The sequence below is a fragment of the Castor canadensis genome, chromosome 4, assembly GCF_047511655.1.
Source record: "Castor canadensis chromosome 4, mCasCan1.hap1v2, whole genome shotgun sequence".
In the NCBI taxonomy this organism is placed as follows: domain Eukaryota; kingdom Metazoa; phylum Chordata; class Mammalia; order Rodentia; family Castoridae; genus Castor; species Castor canadensis.
Genome location: NC_133389.1, coordinates 120,114,635 through 120,135,575, shown reverse-complemented (window position 1 = coordinate 120,135,575; position 20,941 = coordinate 120,114,635). Strand labels below are relative to the sequence as shown.

General features: G+C 35.4%; 1 protein-coding gene across 4 annotated transcripts in view; it reads left to right on the top strand.

Annotated features, from left to right (window-relative positions):
• The first annotated feature begins 499 nt into the window (after nucleotides 1-499).
• The window catches only part of LOC109681943 (sodium channel protein type 1 subunit alpha), a 138,166-nt gene continuing 117,724 nt past the window's right edge, over nucleotides 500-20,941 (top strand). For all 4 annotated transcript variants that reach the window (XM_074071011.1, XM_074071009.1, XM_074071010.1 and 1 more), the window contains exon 1: nucleotides 500-764. The gene's annotated coding sequence lies outside the window, so the exon portion shown is untranslated. The remainder of the gene's footprint in view (nucleotides 765-20,941) is intronic.

Here is a 20,941-nt window from a genome sequence, read left to right as displayed (position 1 = left end):
GTTTTGGTTGTTCTTGTTTTTCTAGGAGCTTGAGATGTAGCATTAGATTATTGATTTGAGATCTTTTTGTCCTTTTAATATACGTACTCATGGCTATAAACTTTCCTCTTAGGACTGCCTTTTCTATGTCCCATAGGTTCTAGTAGGTCGTGTTTTCATTTTTATTAATTTCCAGGAATCTTTGAATTTCCTCTTTAATTTCATCAATGACCCACTGATCATTGAGCAATGTGCTGTTCAGCTTCCAATTGTTTGCATGTTTTCTGCTGTTTAAACTCTTCACCTTTGAGTCATTAGCTGTGTTGTAGATAGAGCAATGGAGAATGGAAGAGAATCAAGAGAAAGCAATAGAGCCAAAGGGAAGAAAGGAAAGAAAGAGGCAAAGAGAAAGACCACAGAAATCCAGATTGTGAGACTATATTTAATACTTGGCCACTAGATGGCAATGTAATGTAAGGTGCCATTCGGATTTTTTTTTTTTTTTTTTAAACAAGCTATTTGCTGATTTGTATTAGGTACCATAGAGTGAGGCGAGGATGAAGCCGAGAGGATACTGCAGAGGTCTTCCATGCATGTGTGTATGTGTGCGTGCGTGTGTGTTTGTGTGTGTATGTTCTGCCCTGTGAGACTGCAGCCCTTGTAAATACTTGGCCACCTTTGGCAAAAAGGAATCTGAATAATTGCAACTGAAGGCACCCTGTGCACGTCTTGTCTTTGGGAGATGCTGTTCCTCAATGCAGATGGGTAATTTTCCTTTTTATCAGGTAAGCTATCTAATTGTTTCATTGTGATCTTAGGCATATTCATTACTGCTATTCCTTTGGGGGCAAGAGGGGGGTCCATGGAAATTCAGTTTGGGCAGAATAGGAAGTCCATTTCTGTATGTGAATTCGGACCAACTGTCCCCCTTCTCCCTCTCTTCTCTTCCCCTTCTCCTCCCAGCCCCCTTTCCCCTCCTCCCCCCTCCTGTCTCAGTCTTCCACGAACTGAAATCAGGTTTGTTTTGCAGTTCGGCATTTTGACACAAGATGAGATGCTTTGGCCTGAAATAACTTGGAATTTGGCCAGTTCTTGCCTTCCTTGTCTTCATCCTATTCAGGACTCTTTCTGAAGCCCCCTCAGTCACTGGTGCTTTGCAACTGGACGAGCTGGCTGTGAATAGAGGTCATATTGTTCCCAAAGATGGAACAAAAATTAGATCTCAGTTTTAACTCCACAGGAAGGAAGAAGGCAGCCGGACTGCTGCCGGAGCCTGGCATTGCAGAGGTAGTCAGCCTCCTCAGGCAGAGTCTAGGCTGTTGAGAAGAAATGCTCGCTCCTGCTTTGGGCAGGGAGGGGACAATGATTTTCCTTCCTAACTCCTATTGAATCACACTTTCAAAGGAACTTGAGGGAAGTGGTAAAAGAGTCCCTTGTTCCATGCAGTATCAAACAGGAAATACTGGCTTACTTTTAATTAGACAGAGGTCATAATCAACAATGATACTGCAGATGTTTCTTGGTTCTCAGTGTGAATGGTCTTACTTTTTAAACAGCAGAAGAAATCTTCCTGGGTTTACATGAGTCTTTTTCAAACATCTTTGTTATCATGGATTCTTTCTGTCCTACCTGTTTGAGGTATGTGTTTAAAGACACCCCTTCCCCATCACATTTACGTTGCAGTTATTATCACTTCTTTTAACAAATCAGTCAAACAAAGCGGTGTGCAGTTGCTCTCTTCTGTGTCTAATGCACTAATTTAAGTCACAGCTGGGTATGTTTCTGTTCATATGTGCATGTGACTAAATATTTCTGAGGTACAGTAGCAAACTTGAAAATTGCCAAATGCTGTTGCTATCACACCTATAAAATGTGGTTTCTCGTCTATGGATTTGCAGGTTCACATGGTATTTCTAGTGCGCTATTGTAGTAGCAAAGCGTATTTCTCCAGAAAACACTTTAAATCTTCCCAAGAGGATGGTGCCAAACAGAAATAGGAAAATTCCAGGCTGAGGTTGGTGATTCCTGCTTTGGTTCCTCCTGCCTGGAGAAGGGGATCGCCTACCTGCCCTTTTTGCTGCAATACATGGCATGCCAGGGTGATGCAACTTAAGCTTCTGCACGTTTCACCAGGCAAACGTCTGACACTTTTCTTTCCCTCAACAGTGCATTGCAGAAGCAGAATAACTGTGGTGAAAAGCTCCTTTAAAACTCCCCTTTGTGGTTGTTGCTTTCATAATTGCGATTAAGCATTGCATCTCTCTTCTTAGGAAGAGTGTTGCAATTTAGGCCTTCCTCCACAAAGCTCCTTGAAGAGATTTTTTTAGATGGTGTCTATTTTAGGAACATAATGTGTGGACAGGAATGGAGGCCACAGAGATTTACGGGAAAACAATTTCGTGGAGAGGGTGAGGTAACATTATAAACCGCTAGAACAGAGCACAGTGGCTGGTTATATCACATGAACTTGACAGTGGAGTTAGTTTTCATTAAACTCACTGCAACTTATTTTTGTGGCTTTTTTCCCATTTTTCCATCACATTGTTTGTCTGTTTTTCCATATATCTATTTAGGAGGCCAATACATCCCGAGTGCTCAAACTTGTAAAAATAACACACTGGATTTTGCTGCCAATACTAACAGTCTCCATTTACATGGCCCCCTTTTGCTGGAATTTGCTACTTGGAAACTCATTTATTATGGTGATTTTCCTTTAAGACATGGCAGAGGGGGTTTCTCCATCTATGGGGGTTGGGAAGGTGCAATTGGAAGCCTAATTAATTATACAGTATCCAAGAAGGCACTGGGGATATCAGCCAGATCCTGCCTTCCCAACCAGAGGAACCAGGGGCAAGTGGACGGCTAGAGACCCAAAGGAAACTCTGTCACCACAACATAAGGAATGAAATCTTGGGAATCCAGAGGCTATAGTAAGAAACATTCAAGTCCCTCGTGTAGAGGGCAAAGTCAGCCCTCTACAGATTCAGAGAGGGAAAGTGAACACCTTTTTTGGAGTACTGCTGGCAAGAAAAGGAAATCCAAACTTGTTTTGTTGTTACCACCAGGACATGACGTGGCCAGGGCATTATGTTGCTGAGAGCGTGGCATGCAAACATACCTCCAAAATTTAGCCTGGGGACCTATGCAAGGTACAGTTTTCCTCCTCCAGAGTTGGAGTGGCTGAACCTGCCCCTTCTTCTTTAAACTTACCAAGAAAAACTACAGAGAAGGAAGGGGAGCAAAAGAGAGAAAACACACACACACACACAAACCAGAAGAGACTTTATTTCTCACCCTGAGGTTCCAAGAGGCCCAATGAAGTAATCACTTCCCTTCGAAATTCTTATTAGTCAATTAAGTATGTTTGGATTTCACTGGTTTATGATAGATATGGTGAAGACATTTATTCTCAACTGTGGTAAGGAAAAAAGTCCAAATTTCCCAAAATTATACTTTTTCAACTTTTTTCTTTTGCCTATGCTCCTACACTCTTATTTACTAATTCTTTTAGTTTAATAAATAGGTGCCAGCTACTTTTCTCACATATACTTTTCATGTATAATCTTAATGAATCCTAATATCTTAACATGTAATATTATTAATTTGACAGATAAGAAAATCATGGCACAGTGAGACTATGTTAACTGGCTCATTGTTACACAGTTGGATAAGTGGCAGAGCACCAAGCTGAACCCAGGCAGGTCAGCTACAGTGCTGTACTCTTGAACTGTCTTTGTCACCTGCGTGATGGTAGCTCTGGGTTAGCCCAGCTAGGGAGACTAGGCTTGTGTGCAATCTCCATACCAACTATAATTCATCTCCTTTCTTACATGGCAAAATTTAAAAAGTATATTCATTTAGAATGACCCTCCCCAATCTTCTTCATTCTTACATTGAAAATAATTGTGGCCTCCTTTTTTGTAGAAGAGTTCCTATCCTATTCTAGGTGCCAGAAAATGGAGAATGAAGCAAATTCCCACCCAGATGGTACTTTCAGTCTAGGGATGGAATTAGAGAAAAAGCAAATCAGTGTGCAAAGAAATATCAGTAAATATAGATTATTTATAATTTATATAATTATAGAAAAATAGCACATGATAAAGAGATAGGATGAGAGGGGCATACAGAAAGAAAAGAGGTAGAGATACGGTTTTTAAAGTAGAAACCTTAATAGGCAAGGAATGAAATGAACTATGTGTAAAGAAGGAAGAATATTTGAAGCAAAAGGAAGAGAAAAAGCTCAGAAGTCCCAACAGACAGGATGTCACTGATATGAGGTATGGCACCTGCTTTGTGAGTGATCCTGAAAGCAAAAGAATGGAAGGAAATGGGACCATCAAGGTAGCCACCCAGGACTGTGGAGCTCTAAATTGTTTCTGGTCTTTATTTAAAAAAGAAAATTCAAAGAGCTAAGTCAAGTAAATTTAAGCTTTGTATTTAATGCTGACAAGTTACTAGGCTTAAAAACTTAAACCAGTCATAGTCACAAAAGGGTTGTTTCTTACTTGTTTGTTTGCTTAATTTGTAGGGCTGGAGGTATGGCTCAAATGCTAGATTCCTGCCTAGCAAGTGCAAAGCCCTGAGTTCAAACAAAAAATTTGTAAAGCTCCCTAGGAAATGTGAATTTCTCATTTAGAAGAATAGACCTGGCTTTTTAATTTACTCCTGTAAGTGATCAAAAGTCCTTACTCTCTCATACTTCTTTGATGCCCTATCTGCAACCTTGTCTCTGACCTTGATGAAGAATCTACAATCTTTGGCTTTCAGATTTTTTTGTGATTTGTGCTTTTGGTATCATATATAAGAAACTATTGCCATAAAATTATTCCTTTTTTTCCTACAAGTTCTATAGTTATGGTTCTTACATTTAAGTTTATGGTCCATTTTGAGTCAACTTTTTACATATAATCTGAGGTATCTGAGGTATGGGTGAAGCTTCATCCTTTTGCTTGTTGGTATCTAGTGGTCCAGAACCATCTGTTGAAGAGTATTCTTTCTCCAACCCCTCCACCCCATCCAGGTTAAACTCTATTATTAATCTTGTTAGCATGCATCTATGTCAATTATTTTACACAGAGTGCTAGGGATACATCTTTTTTAAAAGGTCATAGAGTTTCTCCATTCTTGAGAATCCACATAATTTTAAAATTTGAGGAAAATGATCCATATTCCCTTATAATTGCTAAACACTTTTTGACTTGTTCATGTCAAAAATTTTCCTCTCATTAAAAGCATATTAATTTGTGACACTTTGAGAAACTCAAGGTGATAATGATTTGCAGCTCTTTTAATGAGCTACTATTTCTGGGAAAAGGTTATTAGTTCTTTCTAAGAAAACTCTCTAATGCATTGCACATATTCTACTGAACATATACAAATATTATTCATGTACTTTATAACATGGTGGTAGTCTGGTTTTGTTACAGAAATACTATTGGGGGAACCTGTTGAACTACAGATAGAGGACTGCCAGTCAGATAGGGTTGGGTATCAGTCACCTTGGTCTGCCATCACAAAATACTGCAGACTGGGCGGCTTAAATAACAGAAATGTATTTCCCACAGTTTTGGAGGCTCAAAATATAAGATCAAAGTGTTGACAGCTATAGTTCTTTCTGAAGCAGGCCTCTCTCCTTGGCTTTCTGATGTCATCTTCTCACTATGTCCTCACATATTCTTTTTCAGTGTACCTACATCCCTGATGTCTCTTTTTGCATCCATATTTCCTCCTAGTGTCCTAGGGACATATCCTTAAAACCTCATGTAATTTAATTACCTGTTTATCAGTCCTGGCACCAACTATAGACAAATTCAAAGAGACTGAGGTTTGGGTTTCAACAAACAAATTGAGGGAGGTGTAATTCAACTTATAATGGTTGTCTTTGACTATCTTTATGACTACTAAAATAACAAGCAAGGAAGATTGAATTGATGTCATTTTTGTTGTTGATAAAATGTTAATGTTTTTATATTAATGATGGATCTTCACTATTCATAGCTTCCTCCCATTGGACATAGGAGTCATCTGGGTATGTGTTAATATTCCAATAAGGCAATTAATTAGCACTATATTTAAGGAAGCATGATGAATAACAAAGTGAACAGAAGTCCATTGATGTGTCTAATAATTTCATGTTTATATCCATCATCTATAAGAATTAGTTATTTGTTTTAATAACAAAAAGAATAAAATAGATACAAAAATGAAGAATTCACAGAGAATTTGTAAATAAAATACCTAGTTTCAAATGTTTCCATAAACAACTGAAACTTAATTTTAGAGTAACATTTTGGAAAGATATTACAGTTCAGAGTTTAACATCTAGAACAGAAAATGACAGGAACAGGGAAAGCTGTGAGAACAGGTAGCCCAGATGTCTGACTTTGTGGCAATTTCTGTTAAGTGCTGTTGGCTCCTAGGATGAACTAGTCAACTGCTTGCAGGATGATTTTGTTAATATGTGTGTTTCTTATATTTGTTTGACACTAAAAAAAAAATCTAGGAAGTGAGCATCTGGTTGGTCATTTTTGGGTTATAAGTCCGATCCTTTTAATTTAGGATAAGGTAGACCCTTTGACAGACCCAACAAAACATTTCCCAAATAAACCTGAAAGTAGTCTAAATATACAATGTTAGATGGATGGATAAATAAACCACAATATATGCAAACAATGAGATATTACAGTGCCATTAAATGTAAGGTTTAGAAGAATATTTAATCTATGCAAAATTACTCAAAATATTAACTTCTATGCAAAATTACTCATAAAAAGGTATCATGGAAACATGTGTTTTTAACATGAAAAAGATGGAAAAGAATATTATAATTATCTTTGATTTATGAGATTATGCTTCAAAATTTTCCTTTATAAATTCCTTTTTTAAAGGCTGACCGAATGACTCATGTTGTAGAGCACCTGCCTATCAATGTGATACCCTGAGTTCAAACTCCAGTACCAAAAAAAAAATTCTATTTTTAAAAATATCACATCTTATTTTTTCTTATAATAAAAGTAGTGCATATTCATTACCATTACACAAGTCATAAAATATGAATGGTAAAAAGATAAAATAACTTGGGATTTCATATAACAAAATTATCACTATTATTTTTTCTAGTTTTTCAAATTCTTCAGTTTTTTCTTGCAAAAAAAGTACTTCCAAACTAAGTATATGCTTCCTTAAAAATCAGAATAGATGTTGTGTATATAGGTTTGTAGTAATGGGCTTGCCTTGAATGTTTGAGACCCTAGGTTAGATTCTCAGCATCACAAAAAATAAAAATAAAAAGAGTTGGTGTACATTATTTTTCAAATAGAATTGGGCAAATTGATTTGTACAAAGATATTCATATATCACTAGTCAAAATAGTAAACTCAGTAAAAAGTTAATATAAGGGTCAAATATTTGAATATTTTATCTTCTAGAACATTTATTAAATTAGGCTGTAGACCTTCAGTAATAACTGTACAATTTTGAAAATTTTGTAACAATAGAAAAGTTTTAGGAAGGGGGCTAATAAAAAATCAGATTTGAAATATCAAGTAGGTGATATTCTGTGGAAATTGTGTTATATGGTAACCTAATTTCTCCCTTCAGCCTGAGAACACTAAAACAAACAAACACAAAAGCAAACAAAGAGAGCCTGCAAATACTGACACAGTATGTGCACAGATTTTAAAATTACTTAGAACCAAACTGATTAACTTAGCAAAATCAAGCTTTGAAACTATCAAATGCAAGGATGCAAGGATGACAAGTGTAAATGAGTAGTTGGTATGTTTGGGCCAGAAGTGTTAGGGTGGTGCAATGAAGGTAATATGTAGGTGTGTTGCATTTGAAGATGTGAAATAATTTAGGTCACAGGAGTTGGTGGTAATCTGTGTGAAGAGGAATAGATTATGCATGTCATATCTCAGATAACACTATCTGGATTACTTCAAACAAATGTTTATTATTTAAATACTAAACAAAAGTGAATGGAAAAAAAGTAACCGGAGCTCAGGGTTTCCAGTTATATATTCATGCAGGAGGGAAATCTAAGAGAATTCTATCACATAAATATTTCAGTCTAAGAAATTCAGTGGATTTTAAAATCCTGGAAAGTGTTACTTTGAGACTTGACAAATGCTACCAGGCAGCAGTTTTGATATTCCCCTGGAATGTGATATGCCATTAAAAAAGGCCAGTGGTATTTTGGGCTATGTAAATCAGTACGTTGGTACAAAACCAAAGAGACAACAGACTGGTTTCAAGTCTAGAACAATACCGTAATTTCAGTGCCGCCTGGGCCTGAGTGTTTCAGGTTTCAGGTGATTTGAGGAATCTGGAAGATTGCACACCAATATTTTGAGCATTTTGAGATTATAGATCAACTGCATGGTTGAAGGTAAAAGTCTCTTTTGAAGAATTCCAAACAAGTTTGGACATAGATAAGAAGCTGAATACAAATCAGTAAGTGAAGAAAAACAAAATAGAAAAATGCTTTCCATAAAACTCTCTGGAATAACAAACAGAATCCCATCCGTTTCTTCTTTGGGACTAAGCCTTACTCTTCTCTCCCTTTACTCTAATTTCTTTTTCAATCCTGAGCTTTTTTTTTCATCCTCTATTTTTGCACATTCTTTACTTCAAACTATCTCTTCACTCAATGGAATTGGTAAAAACATTTTCACAATCGTGTTCTCAATACGCTCAGAGTCTTTGATGACTACAAAATTTAGTCCAAAAATTAAAAAATACTTAAAGTGATTTTAACATGTATTTTCACCCTTGCCCATGGACCTCCCGTGTTCCCTTGAGAACTTTCAGGGGTCCATCATCCCAAAGCTATTTTCATATTAGTACAAAAACAATATTTATGCTTTTCACTGAGCTGACATTTGTGCTTATGGTGCAGAAACAACTAAAACTCCTTCCTTTAATCCATATCAAGGAAGTGATTCTAAACTGGTCTAGTTGTTTGTAATATTCTTCTCTGCCATTCACTGCCAGAAAAAAATATGTAAACAAGCAAACAAATAAATAAATAAAATGTAAAATCAATTTCCCTAAAGGAAATTTTTTTTGCCTGCTCTGGTTGCCCAGACCTGTAATTCTAGCTACTCAGGAGGCAGAGATCATGAGGATTGCAGTTCAAATCCAGCCCAGGAAAATCTTTCCAAGACCCTATCTGGAAAAAAAATCCATCACAAAAAAAAGGGCTGTTGGAGTGGTTCAAGGTATAGGTCCCAAGTTCAAATCCCAGTACCGCAAAAAAAGAGAAATTTTTGATGAAGCTGTAAAAATTAGTTTGATTTCATCTAGAAACTTATGCATACACATTTCTAACATTCTGTGTGCTGCAATGGAATGTATAAATTGTTACCTGCCACATACCAACAGTACAGTGATGATGGTTGTCTCAAGAGAAAGCACCTTGCACAATGGCTTGAGTTATGATCTGAACTAGTTGCATTTCCATGCAACACTCTTATTGCTTGAAAAAATACCAATAGACCCTATGATTGTTTGAAATTTTTGGGAGTAATGAGTCAAGTCTATTTTTTCAAGAGAAAAAAACTGACAATATTTGTTGTCAATGACAAAATTTCACCATTTGAGAAAAAAATTAAAATGTTAGAAAACTTGTATCACCATGAACTAAGCAGCTTCTCAAAACTTGAAGGATTTTTTGATGTGATTAATGGTGAGATTAAGAGAGGGATAAGATAATGAAATGTTTCAACATTTTGAAGTTCTGCATGCCTCAGTCAGCTAATATTTTAGTAATGGGCAATGTATATGACACATGATCATTCATGGGTAATAAAAACATTTAAAGAGTAAGGTAGGTTGATGGCTTTAGTGTACCAGAGTACAGGAAATGTGTTAATGTCATTTTAGATTCAATTTGTCTAGTTTTGATAGATCATCAAAGAGAAACATTCAGAATTAAGCAAAAAGGCTATTAAAATGTTTCAATTACTTATGTAAGGTCAGATTTTCTTCAGACTTTTCATCCAAATATAAATGATAATAGGTAAAAATGCAGAAGTAAATTTAAGACTATAGACATTAAGCCAGATATTAGAGATTTGCAAATTTTTTAAATTGTGCCACTAATGTCATTTAATAGTTTTCTTTAGAAATCTAGCTATTCTCACTTAAAATTTATCTTGTTAACATTATCCATTTAGGATTGTCATTTATGAATGCATGGGTATTCAATGTTTATGATTTCTCTGTTTTAATTTCTAGTATGGTAAATAGCGGTAAGTTAACTCACAGAAGTTTTTTGGGTTCTTCAATATTAGCAATACAGATGCTGGGGGTACATAGCTCGGTGGTAAAGTGTTTCCTTTGCATGTGTATGAGGCCCAGGATTTGAACCCTAGGAACACAAAAATAATAACATTAATAATATAAAGAAGTCTAGAGATCAGAAATTTATGACTAGGATGAATTTGATATTTCATCAGATTCTAGCATATATTTTTGTATTTTTGTCTGTTGCACCGTCAACATGTGTTAATTGAGATTATTAGAATGAAGGTAATGGATTCCTTGAGTTTTGTATAGAAAAAATATTTGTCATATAAATTAGTAAGTTTTCTGCTAATGTAATATGAGCTGCACATATGAATTTATTTCATTAAGTTCTAGTAAAGTGAATAAAAAGTACTGCAGAGTAAATTATAAAATATAAATGTTCTATGCTCTTCTTTGAATGTGCATCTTCCCTTACCTGAACAAATAAAAAATTTTCTATTGATCCTGTCCAAATCCTGCCTCCTCCAACCCAGGCTCCAATTAAAATCCACACTCCACCTTCTCACCATCGACCATCCCAGCATGCACTTCAAATCTCCATTGTTTAAAACCATGAGTCATGTCCTGGGTGAAAAGCCCAATTCAGGATGACTGGCTCTCTGAGCAGTCTAGGTTTATCTCTTACCCTGTGGCCTACCTATCCTACCATTAGCCCTACAAAATTAAATGCATTTCTGTGAACAACTAAAGCTGATTCTGTCTCTAAGACTGTGCTACTGCTTCTTTCTCTGCTTGAAGAACCCTGACCTCTTCTTCTGTCAGCTATGATTCATTTCCCTGTTGTACTGTGCCTGCACCCAGTAAAAACTTCCATCACAGCCCCAAATGCAATTGTACCTATTTCTCCATCTTCTTGTTATACTATACGTTCTTTGCAAAGTGGTGCAGTCTCTTTTCTGAGGGACTAGATACCATCACCACTGTCCATTTCATTTTTGGGTACTCAGTAAGTACTCAAAAGAAGTTTGTTAAATGAAAAGTTGACCAAAACAATTTATATTAGAGCAATCTTACATGCTTTTTAATTCTAAATTTAAAAATATTTTTTCAGATATCATTTTTAAAATATACTTAAGAAGCATATAAAAATTTTAATAAATCTTCTATTTCATATGTAAATTCCAGACTCCTTGATATCACTCATATGTTATGATTAAACACTTTTTCAAAATAATTCTCAATTTTTTTCAAATTATTATAAGCAGCTTTTATGATTTGATTCACTGTCTGTGAAATTTAACAATTTTTTATTAGTTTGAGGCATACTTTGGGCTTTGCTTGAATCTAATTTTTAAAAACTTGCCTAAATGTTATCGTTATATTTGTGAAATATATGTGTTATTATAGAAAACTTAGAATGTTTATAAAAACGTAAAGAAGAAAATAATATGATCTCACAACCTATTGATTTCCCCATATTAATAATAGGTATTACTTTGAATATCTTTGTTCTAAACCATTGAGTTTTTTTGGAAGGGGTTGTTTGTTTGTTTGTTTGCAATGCTGGGCTTGAACTCAGGGCCTACACCTTGAGCCACTCCATAAGCCCTTTTTTGTGATGGGTTTTTTCCAGATAGGATCTCAAAAACTATTTCTCCAGGCTGGCTTCAAACCATGATCCTCCTGATCTCTGACTCCTAGCAGCTAGGATTACAGCCGTGAGCCACCGGCACCCAGCCATTAGGTTTTTTTGAATAATGGGATTCTTGTGATATTGTCAAATTTGTATCATGTGTTATATCTTTCATGCCATCCAAACTAATTCAAAAGCATAGTTTTAATAACTTCATATTTCTTCATAAAGTTTTAAATTTATGTAATTGTTCCTATAAAATGAAATGATTTTGGAAAATTTGTTTTTGAGCTGGATCATTACTTTTGAGATAAATTTGAATGATACATAAAAATGCCAAGTATTTTATAATATTCCTATTAGTAGTCATAAGATCATTTGTTGCCTAAGCAGAACCCTAAACTTAAGCTTTTCTTGATAAGGAAACAGAACCCCAGCAAAGTCCTGTAGCACATACAATGTATAGTCAGTCAACTGATGCCTAAGTCTAAAGGGAAGATCTCAGGTGCATGGCTTGGTGCAGCAGACTTGTTCTCGTTACCTTTCATTCTCCCACCTGGTTCTCACTGTGAGTAGACATCATGTGGGGCCTGGCCCACTACTTTAATTCACTTCTCTTCCTGTTGCCACTGGTTCATTAATATGCACCCACTTTTGCTACTTTTAGAAACAGAGACAAAATAACATGCATTAATATTAAGCAACTCTTTGCAAACCACTGCATTGTCTAATTGATTTCTGATTTTTCTACCACTGTCCAACAGCAAACAACTCTCTTAGACTTCTTAATACAAAGTCTTTAAGGGATTTAAAGCATCCATTAAAACCTGTCTTTTATGATGACTAATAATATGAGGCTTGGACTGGAGATACTGAAGACATATCAGCTTGCAAGTTCTGATGTTTTCTTCAAATAAGTATAGTTGTAGGTTTGCTATTACCTAAGAAATTGCTAATATCTTCAATGAGATCCAAAAACCACATTATATCCTAAACCAGAGTAACATTGGAGTGTTAAAAATTATTTTAATTACTCTTTTATCTCAAAGTGCAGTCATTTATATAACTTACCAGTAACTTGGTTGCATACATCTTTCAGGGGATAATCTACAATTTCATAGCTTTTAAAGTAATATTATTTTCAAGGTCATTTAAATGATCTGTGAAAAATTGCTTTCCTTTCTTAAATTTGATAACGGTAATAAACAGTACTTACCTTCTTCAAAGCAGAACTATTATTCTGTCAAGATGTCTCCCTCCAAAGTACCTTCAAGGTCAGGGGAAATTAATCTCACCCCAATTTGGGGGTGGACTGGTTTGTTAAAGGTTTATTCCATTGCTCCTACTAAAGATTGGATTAGCACTGGGCTCCTGGCATCATACTGACTGACCAGGGTAGTCTGCCTCAGGGCTTCTGAAAAACCACTTCTCACCTGAGAAAAGCCTCAAGAAAAAAAATAGTCTTTCTTCTCATGAGAGCAGCTTTCTCTCCTGACATACTTCAGTTGATGCAGTCAGCTTGGTCAGCCATTGCTGAGAGAGGCAGAACAGAGACTTGAACAGAGTGTAAGTTCTGAACAAAATTACTGAAGCACCAAATGAACCAACCCTGAAGCTTCCTCTTCTAGACTTTCTTGGTTTATGCCATTTTAAAGACAAAAACTTCCTATCCAATAAAGCAGTTTATTGGTGAGTGTATGAGATTTGATGTTATGTGTGACTATTCCATACTGCGCTTAGGATTCAGGTATAAACTGGTTAGTCATTCTGGTAAACAAGTGAGAAGAGATACTGAACAGACAACATTCCTTTTGCTATTGTAGGAATACTTGTAGTTACTGAACTTCTACTTTCTAGAACAGTTTAAAAGTTAAAGTAAAAAATAATTTTCTCAATCATTCATTCTCTCACATATTATTCACTCATTTAACAAGTATGTATCAAACATGTACTATGTATTTGACTCAATGCCAAGATATCTACTTTTCAGTGTTGAGATTTTAAATAAAAGCTACCAGGCAGGTATTGCTACTTTTATAACACTACTTCTGACTGTTTTTAAAAATCTGACCAACCAGTTCCCTGAGACCAGTTTGAGTGTTGTACAAAGCAATTCAATTCTGATGCTAGCCTCCTGGAGATAACCTCAGAGCTCACAAGTTAATGGTTCAGCCCTACAAGACTGACACATTTCAGGCATCCGATGTTGAGTCCTAGGTTTCTAGTCATTCCCAGTGACCAGCCATAAATCAAGGGCACCCACAAACCCCACCTCATAGCCTAGGTATTTTTGTTTGTTTGTTTTGTTTTGATTTTTCTGGCACTGAAGCTTAAACTCAAGGGCTCCAACTTGCTAAGCAAACACTCTACCACTTGAGCCACACCCCCAGTTCTTTAGCTTTTATTATTTTTTAAGATAGAGTCTTATGGCTTTGACATTCCAATATCCTCCTACCTTTGACCACCACCATGCTGCCTAATTTTGGCATTTTGACACAGGGTCTCAATGACTTTCTTTTGCCTATGTTGACCTCCTGCCTCTGCCTCTCCAGTAGCCAAAAATATATGTGAGCACATGTATATGAGGGTAACTATTTCTCTACATCCTCAGAAACATTTGTTATTATCTGTATTTTTATTATAAGTCACTCTCTGTGTGTGATGCAGTTATTTCATTGAGGTTTTGTGCATTTCCTTACTGACTAATGATGTTGAGAATATTTTGATGTGCTTACTGGTTATTCATATATTCTTGCTTATTCATATAGCCATTTTGGACAAATATCTATCCAAATCCTCTACCTGTTTTTAAATTTGGGGCATTTTCCTTTTTGTTATTGATTCCTGAGAGTTCTTTCAAATGTATACACTGGATACAATCTCTTATTAGATATACAATTCATGAATATTTTCTTCCATTCTATGGGTAATGTATTGTCTTTTGGAGTGCACGTGATTGTTTTAGGTAGTCTGACATATCAATTCCTTTCTTTAACTATTTGTGCTTTGATGTTATATTCTGAAGTAATGCAGAATTTCAGTACTCATTTTTTAAAAAAATGGTTGTAGTGTTTTAGTTATTACATTCAAATCTTTTATTAAAGTTTGAATTAATTTTACTATGTTATTATGCACAGGTTCAAATTCTTCCTTTTGAATGTGGATATCTAGTTTTTCAAACACAAGTTGTTAAAGGTATTACATTTTCCCCATTGAATTTTCTTAGTAACTTTATAAAAATCCCATTGACCTATGTTCTGCCACCTATTAATCAAAACATGAATTGATAAAAATTGCTATCAAAATTGTATCCTCTTTTAATTTATTCAAGAATGAATCACAATAAAAACAATATAGTTTATATATATACATATATATGTCAGACCTCTGACTATTAAGAAAACTATTTCTAGAATATTTAGAGTTTCCAATAAAGCCTATCAATTTCATGTTGTACTATAAATTTGTTTTTACATTTTAGCTTTTGATATTGTTATCGTGGTTGAATTTTGAACTGTTCTTTCTACCTCTCATTCTTAGAAGATGACATCATTATAAATATTTTATAAATTAGTTCACCAACTATTTATTGTATGTCTATTATGTGTAAAACACTTTACATTGTATAGTAAAGGATGCAAACGTGAGTGCTGTTCTCAAGATGCTAATGGACTAAAACAATGAAGACATATTCACAAGTAAATATAATGGGAGAAGTCAACAAGTAACAAAAGAGTTGCCCTCTTTTGGGACTCTCCTGGGCTCTTAGAATACCCTTTAGAATTCTCCTACATCCTTATATTTACTCTCCTATTATAAAAATATCTCTGCATGCTAAACTTTCCCTGCTTAAATTACTATGTGGCTTCTGTCTGCTGTTTCCTAGACTGGGGAACTTGTGCTGCTTGCTACAAGTTCTTTTGCTCTTTTAGTATTATCTATTTTCAAATTTTTCAGCTGATTGTGGTAAAACCTTAATTTTCTGTTGTTATCCCTGAAAAAAAGGTGACATATCACCTTCTCATGGTTTCAAAGAAGATGGCTAGTGAATATTTGATATGGCCTAAGGTATGGTTGAACTTATTCTCATTTCAAATCCTTGGTTTACTATCGAATTTACTGTCATGGATTTCATAAGGATTTATTGCTTTTGGCTAAATTCAATCAAATGAGGTAGATTGCAACTATTTATATATGTCTCATTTAATGTAGAAGATTTCATTGGAGTACAACGTATGCACAAATTTTAAGAAGTATGAAATCTGTACTTCCCCAAATCATTGGTTAATTGTGACTTTATCACTTCTCTTGCCAGAGCCTTGTTTACATTCAAGACCTAGCCGAGATATTCAAAAGCAGTAATAACTACCAGATTATAATTTTGCCTTTATGAGAATTTTTTTTAAAAAAAGGAAGTACTGACCATTTTTAAAATAATGTTCTCTGAGTAGGGGCAAGGTAAATCAAGAAAATATGTATAAAAAATTAAATTAAGAAAACTTCACATTCTTTGTTCTACAGCAAAAATCCTAGTAAAGAGGAGCCTAAAGTTATAAACTATTCTCCTAAGGATGTAATTGAGGTCATTTGAAACATATCACACAAGCTGAGAAATCAACTCATTTCCTTTTAGAAGAGCTCTCCCGCAGATAAAGTATATTCTATTGTTTTTATTCCCCAAGGAAGTACTTTCTCAGGACCTTGACATTAATTGTTTCCTTTCACATAAGCAGCCCTGTGCTTTCTTAGAAGCAGCAGCACCCTGGTGGGACCCAGTGGCAAATTCATTTGAAAAATGAAGAAATTTCAGTTAAGGACTATTGGTCAAGAACTACCAGTGAAGATTCAATAAGATGTACTTTAATTTGTTTTTAAAAAGAATTACTCTGAAGGGGAGAAATATAAAATAATGTGAAGATATATTTGCCAAGTGGATCCTTATCTGATCCATCCTTTCATTTTATGAAACTCTAATCCTATCTAATTTAAACCCACATTTTATAGTAGAGGAGATTAAGGGAGGTGAAATGATGTATCTCTGCTCACAAAATAAGGATCTGAGTTTTGAACCATTTCTTCTTTTTCTCAGGGATCATGACTCTTTACTTAGTACTTTTTCTCCAGTATCTAATCAGATGCCTTTCCCTTCTGTCTAAAAATCTTTCCTTCTTCCTGTAGTTCTAGTAACATCTCATTCTTCTACTCACAGACAAGCTTCCTGAAAGGAAATTACACAGTGTCTCCATTTGCTTTTTTTACTCAGTGTGTCACTGGATGAGGGGGCTCCCACAGCTTCCCAGTTTCCATGCAAAATCTCAGGTCTTTGAGATCCACAAACATTGAAAACCATTTCAAGGTGTCTCACAATAAGGAGTCTCACAAGGTGAAAGTTTTAGCAAGGCTTTATTTTAGTATAACAGGATAAAGTATAGACAAGGGGTGGGGAGGGAGGAAAAGAGAGAGAAATATTTCCTGTTTCCTACCCAGGAGCAAAGACTTAAAATGGTGGTCCCCAACTCTTAGTTTTATAGTGGAGAGCTGGAGGAATACTATGGGTCCAGCTGGCTGAGATGGCTGACAGGGAGGTCACCCTCCCAAATCATACCCTAAATCAAAGACAATACGATGCTTTAGAACTTCCCTCTCCTAGACATGATTTTTTTCTCCACCCATCCAAGGATCCTTGCAGCTCCTTAACATCTCAAACAGGAAAGCAGAAGTAGGTAGCTCCTCTTTTGGTTCCCAGTTTCTGAAACTTAGCACCTAAAAGTAGTTGGGAGAGGGGCAGCTGCTCTGGCTTCCCAGCCTTTACTTCCTTGTTCCAGTCTCAGACTCTGATTCTTTAAGTATTTATTAAAATAATATAATTTCCCTGTCTCCTTAGTGGGTATCAAGCCAGGATCTTGCACATGCTAGGCAGCTCTACCACTAAGCTTTTCCCCTAATTTCCCCCATCACCCCTAAACCACCACAGTTTTTCTTACATTCTAACACTGTGTTCATTAAGGTGAATAAGGACAGGCATGTTGATCACTCTGTGGACTTTTCCATTCATCCCTTAGTGGATTATGCTGTAACATTATGTATCATTATCTCTTTTTCTCACTCTTTCTTCCTTGATTTCGTCTTCTAGAAAATGGAGGTTACTTCTTTGGTTTCTACAAAGGTTAAGCTGAATTTTTCAAATGAAAACATTCATTTTTCCTAATGTCTCATCCATCATATTCCTTAGAGAGTTTTGGCAAAGCTAGTCACGTTGTTACAGGAGGGCCAGCACAGCTATCTCAATTAGTGCATCCAGTGAGAAAAGATTAGAGGCTAGACACAAAACATGGGGAGATCAATAGCAAAGTTTATTAAATATAAAGTTTAGGAATGGCCCAAGTGGTAGAGTATTTGCCTAGCAAGTATAGGATCCTTAGTTCAAACTCCAGTATTTCCTCTTCCTCTCAAAAAAAAAAAAAAAGTAAAGCTTATATGGAAGGGCAGTTTCAGACATTATAGTGGGTTGTTTCAGAAACAGAGGAAAGAATGGCATCATTGCTATATTGGCCTAAGCTTTTACTGCATATTAAGGGTCTGGGAGTGTCAACAATCTTCCCACAACCAACCCAAAGGGAGCAATTGGCATTAAAGTTGTGAAAGAATTACAAAGTCTTAAGAATCACACTGTGTTTGCGATTACCCATGACCACCTAAGGAACTCCCACTGTGTATGGGGGCAGGCAGGGGAGGTAAGGGAGAAAATGTGAAAGTACAATGAGCTTATTGTAATGGACAAAAGACAAGTATCTGTCAGAGTAGCCACTTTAAGCTAATTAGACTGGAAGTTGTTTGTCATTGGAAACCAGGTGCAGGAAGACATAACGATGAGTAATATTCCAGAGCAAAGCTAATCTTGAGGATGATCTGGATGCACCAAAAATTAGCTAACAAAACTGAGTTTTATTTCAAACGACTCACTCATTAAGCAGATATTTATAAGCACTGTTCTAGGCTCTATGCCATGAGCAGAGACACTTTCAGCAAATATGCTATAACGAAAAGAGCCCAAGGCAGGAATCAGGCAAATCAGTACTCATAGACCGAGTCTAGCTCGGTCACTGCTAGACTTTTAAGATATATGGCATCACTTTTAAGATATTTTTATGACTTTTGCTTCCTCGACTGTAAAGTAGCGATAATAATATATACATTTGCCAAGGGCATGATAAAATCTAACCTTATGTTTGCCAAGTACATAAAGCAATGCTTGGCACTGAGGGAATGCTTTTAAATACTATTAACATTCTGTTTTGCAATTTTTTTTTAAGTGACCAGAAACATCATATTAATTTTACATGCTTGACATGTCCCCAACCCTTTTCCTTTATCTTTTTAGCACATTTCTTTTCATTTTATTAAACCCATTTCAGTGCTCACCTGTTTAGGAAGCTTCTTGGCAACATTTCTACTCCTTTCCTATCCAGAAAGAATGGATCGTTTCCTCTTCTGTACTTCTATGTTGCACAACTAACTTACCTTTATGATTGTGCAATATTGTGGTCTATTGGTATTCAAGTGTGTCTCTACCAATTGATTGCCTGATCATTCAGAACAAAAGCCATGTTTTTCACTTATAAATCCAAAACCCAAAAGGGATTGGAACCTGGTAAGTATCCCAGGAATTATTTATTCTTGAAAAGGATTGAACGATGTTTTCACGTAAAAAAGTCCTTTTTTGTTTAATTTCCAAAGTTTTTATTACCACCACCAAGTGTTTTCTCTGAATTAGCCCTTTGCATCATCTTCTTTTGTAAAGTTTTGTCATTTTTGGTGTGCATGATTTGATCACGTAAGTAGCATAAACCTTTAAACAAAAATTTGATATTTGAGTACAAAATATAAACTTGAGTTCTAAGGTACATTTAGTTGTAAAGATAGAAATGTAGAGATGTTCTTTAAAACCAAAGAGATTTTCCTACCCTGACATGCCATTAAAGTACTTTGTCAAAGTGGCACTTTTATCTGATCTGAGTAATTTAATGTTTTGGAGTGATTTATTTGATCCAGCATTATGAAAGTTTATCGTCAGTATTGGTGCCATAAAATGCTAGGTAATGCTGCTTAAGCACTTTGAGTGAATCATTTTTCTGGTTTTCAACTTTAGTATAAATAGATATTGTAGCTAAAGTTAGTAATTATTTATATATCTCCCGGTTTTTAAATGTTTTTGTTAGTGAATGTGAAATTTGGGAGACATGTCATTTTCTAGAATTCCATACCAGCAATTTAGAAGTTTTGCTCTGCTCCTTGTGCTTTGGCTCACTTTTTTTTTTGTAATGCATAGTTTTGTTTTGTTTTTTCCTTTATTGTGCTGGGTCAGGATTCATTGTGGCATTTACAAAGTTTCTTACAATGTATCAAATACATCATACTTGAATTCACTGCCTCTACCACTCCCTTTTATCCCCTTTTATCCCCCCTCCAATTCATGGAACTGTTACAGTAGGTATCACAATCACAATTACATCCATGTGTACACATTTTTTGCACTATATTCACCCTCCAATTCCCTTTCCTGACCACTTTCCCTCTCCCACTGGGTACCAAATCTCTCCCCTGTGCAGGAACTCTTCCGCCTTCCTGTTCTCTTTTGCAGAAGAGAAAAGATAAAAAGGCAATTTTGTTTGTTTGAGATAAAGGTAGCTATACAGGGAGTTTCCTTGTGGTGTTTCCATGCAAAAGTCTTGATTTTTCACAAAATACACAGCATTAAATATCACTGGAACTTTGTTGGTTAATACATTTCTTTTTGTTATTATTTTATGTAATGTAACAATACAAAACTATTAGAGTATCAATTCCTCAAATCCAAAAATGGAAAATGTTTGGTTGACAAGAGTTTTAATATTCAAATATATAAATATATTTACTGACTCTTATAAATGAGGAAAATAAGACATCATGTCATTTTAATGAGTAAAAAGCCTTACAAATCCCACATTTATATTGCTAACAAAGAGGTATAATTGTCTAATATTAATCCAGCACACCCACACATTCACACACATATAAAATTTCCTTTCAACTGTATTT